Raw genomic sequence first — 3,953 nt, forward strand, 5'->3', positions numbered from 1 at the left:
GTTCTTTATAGATTTTAAATACTAACCCTTTATCAGAGATGTCATTTACAAATATCTTCTCTCATTCTGTCAGTTGCCTTTTAGTTTTGTTGATTGTTTCCTTCATTGTGTGGAAGCTTTTAATTTTGATGAAGCCCCAATAATTTTTGATGTTGTTGTAGTTGTTGTTTTGTCTTATTTTGTTTTGTTTTACCTTGCCTCAAGAGACATATCTAGAAGGAAGTTGTTATGGCTGATATCAAAGAGTTTACTGCCTGTATTGTCCTCTGGGATTTTTATGATTTCAAGTCTCACATTTAGGTCTTTAATCCATTTTTAATTTATTTTTTGTTTGGTATTAGAAAGTGGTCCAGTTTCATTATTTTGCATGTTGCTGTCCAATTTTCCCAACACCATTTATTGAAGATACTGTCTTTTTACCATTGGATACTCTTTCCTGCTTTGTTGAAGACTAATTGTCCATATCGTTGTGGGTTCATTTCTAGGTTTTCCATTCTGTTCTCTTGATCTATGTGTCTGTTTTTGTGCCAGTGCCATACGGTCTTGATCACTACAGGTTTGTAATATAACTTAAAGTCTGGAGAGAGAATCCTAATCAAACTTCATATTGGGTGTGGAACCCTACATGGGGTTCAATTCCATGACCCCGATATCATGACCTCAGTTGAAACGAAGAGTCAGATGCTTAACCGACTGTACCACCCAGGTGTCCCATAGTTAGGTTTATTCCTTGGTATCATATTGGTTTTGCTGCAGTTGTAAATGGGATTGATTCTGTAATTTCTCTTTCTGCGGCTTCATTATTGTTGTGTAGAAATACAACAGATTTATGTATGTTGACTTTGTATCCTGATCCTTTACTCAATTCATGTATCATTTCTAGCAATTTTTTGGTAGAGTATACTCTATATAGAAACGTTTATATCCTGTCAATTTACTGAATTCATTTAACAGCTCTAGCAGCTTTTTGGTGGAGACTTTTTGGTTTTCTATATACAGTATCACGTCATCTGCAAATAGTGAATGTTTGACTTCTTCCTTGCCAATTTGGATGCCTTTTATTTGTTTTTGTTGTCTGATTGCTGTGGCTAGGACTTCAAATACTATGTTCAATAACAGTGGTGAAACTGGACATCCCTGTCTTGTTCCTGACCATAGAGATAAAGCTCTTAGGTTTTTTTCTCTTTGAATATATTAACTTTGTTTATTTTTCTATGGTCTTTATTATTTTGAGGTATGTTCCTTCTAAATCTACTTTGTTGAGGGTTTTTATCATGAATGGATGTACTTTGTCAAATGCTTTTTCTTCATCTCTTGAAATTATCATACGGTTCTTTTTGTTTTTGTTGCTAAACAGTCTTTAATAGCTATATAAACTTATATAAGTATTTCTAGTACTTATATTACTTATATAAACTTACAGTTACCTATATTAAAATCAAAATTAACAAATACTCCAAAATCCCCTAATTGATTTTGTACATAGTGCTATTATCTATGTTTGGGGGGTCATTTATGCCTATCACTTCATGTGGTGAGGACATCATATAAAGTTGGTAGACCATGCATCTCTTTCCATCTCTTCCCTCAATGACATCAAATTGGTGAGACCCTTTAAACAGTGAAAAATCACTAGTTCTACAGGGGACTTGGTTTACTATCAGTTGTCTAGACTTAAAGCAATGGAGAAATGCAGATTAAATTTATATATGTCATGTCTCATGTACTCAGTACTTTGCAGATAACTCAAGAACATGAGAAAATGTTTTTCCAGTATTTGAATATTATCATCTGATTCAGCAAAGAAGTCGCTCATGTCATAGACAAATTTTGAAGTTCCAACATCCAACTTCCTTGTTTCACTTCTGTCTTACTCATTAACTTTGATGAGTATCAACCAATATTTATGCCTGGCTTACACACACAGAGCTGTTTGTTAAAAATTCAACTGCTTCTACACCAGAATCCTCTGGACAGGGCCAAGTCTATCCTTGGTCAAATTCACCACTATGCTTAGGAGCTGGCCTTCTGGATGGTCCCAACTCCCAGGTCCTGCCAGGGACTTGGCCAGGTCTAAAAGAATTCACACATGGGATCCAGGTTACCACCTGGATTGGGATGTGAGTTGAATGGATGTTTGCCTACCTGGGATTCATTCCCACCTCCAGCACTGGGTTCTGCATCTTCTGGCCACTTGCCAGAAGCCAAGGAATCAGTGTGCAGGGTGTGCAGAAGAATCATGTTTATTGGAGAGGTGGGGGAACAGGTGTGGGCTCAGCATGGAGCAAGGGTGTGTTAGGTAGAGGAGACTTAGGTAGCCAGGTATCCCCTATCCACTGGCACAGTGGAACCTGTGGTCATGTTGCTCTAGTCACTGATCAGGAAAAGGATGATGTCCACCACGTTCTCCACCTCAGCAAACTTGACAAGTGGGGTTTAATCCAGCATTACCTTGGCCTTCTGGGGTCACTCCAGTTGCCCTGGCCCATGGGGGTCATCACCACTGTGGGGTTCACTACATTAATGGAGATCTTGTGTGGCCCTAACTCCAGAGCCATCACTTTGGTCAGCATGTCCATGGCACCCTTGGTGGAGCAGTGGTTAGTGGTAGATGCTGTGGTTAGTTATTGTGCACTGTGAGGCCTGACTGGAGACATTCATGATGGACCCCAGAGTTCCCCTAGCTATTAAGCCATGGGCCATGAACTGAGACATTTGGAAACAGCCTATGGGTTCCCATCAAAGGACATATCACATGCCTCCTTGGTGACTTCCAGGAAGGGCTGCTGCAGTGCCATGGCAGTGTTGTTCACCAGCAGGTCCACAGGGCCCACACTGCCCAGTGGCTGCTCTGTGGCCTCCCAGTAACAGGTCCACACACACAGTCTCCACCCCATGGTATTGTACGTATCATGTGTGTGAGGGGCACAGCTACCAGAGGCTCCATGCACAAGAAGGGGCACAGCTGGACTTCTGCCAGGTGAGACTTTTCAGCCTGACAGAGGGAGGGATTAGAGGTCCCAGAGGATCCTGCTGTCTTCTTGTGGTTCAGAATCCTAGGCTGCTGAAGGAGGCAGGAGAGGAACTAATGTGGCCCCTGGGCCACTGGGCATCTCAGGTCTTATGGACCTGGAGCCTGGCCCTGCCTTTGGCCAGTCCACTTCGTGTGCCCCAGTGCCTCAAGTCCCAGGCCAGCAAAGCAGACATTTCTGCCTCCTTCCAAGCCCAGGGGACATCACCATTCTCCCACACACTTGTCTACCCATGGAGGCTGCCCACCCTGGGAGGAATTGCTAAGGGTCCTTGCCTGCCCCAGTACCTGGCACCTCTGATCATATGGTTCTTTTCTCTTCTTCTATTAATGTGGTGCATCACATTATTGGTTTACAATTATTGAACCAACTTTGCAACCCAGGAAAAAAAAATCCCACTTGATCATGGTGAGTGATTTTTAATGTATTTTTAGATTCAATTTGCTAGTATTTTATTGAGTTGCATCCACATTCATCAAGGATATTGGTCTGTAGTTCTTGTTATTATTAGAGTCTTTTTCTGGTTTTAGTATTAGGTTAATGCTGGTCTCATAAAATTAATTTGGAAGTTTTCCTTCAATTTCTATTTTTTTGGAATAATTTGAGAATAGGTATTAGCTCTTCTTAAATGTTTGGTATAATTCACCTGTGAATCCATCTGGTCCTGGATTTTTGTTTGTTGGGAGCTTTTAAATTGTTGATTCAATTTCTTTGCTGGTTATGGGTCTGTTCAAGTTTTCTATTTCTTCCTGTTTCAGTTTTGGTAGTTTATATGTTGCTAGAACTTTGTCCATTTCTTCCAAGTCGTCCAATTTTTTGGCATGCAGTTTTTCATAATATTCTCTTACAATTTTTTTTTTTATTTTGTTGGTGTTTGTTATTATTTCTCCTCTCTCTTTTGTGATTTATTTATTTGGTCTG

At 40.4% G+C, this 3,953-nt stretch overlaps 1 pseudogene; it reads right to left on the reverse strand.

Moving 5' to 3' along the window:
• Nucleotides 1–2,310: 2,310 nt before the first annotated feature.
• LOC113930432 lies at nt 2,311–2,898 on the reverse strand (annotated as a pseudogene).
• Between the last annotated feature and the right edge of the window lie 1,055 nt (nt 2,899–3,953).

The sequence above is a fragment of the Zalophus californianus genome, chromosome X, assembly GCF_009762305.2.
Source record: "Zalophus californianus isolate mZalCal1 chromosome X, mZalCal1.pri.v2, whole genome shotgun sequence".
Classification (NCBI taxonomy): domain Eukaryota; kingdom Metazoa; phylum Chordata; class Mammalia; order Carnivora; family Otariidae; genus Zalophus; species Zalophus californianus.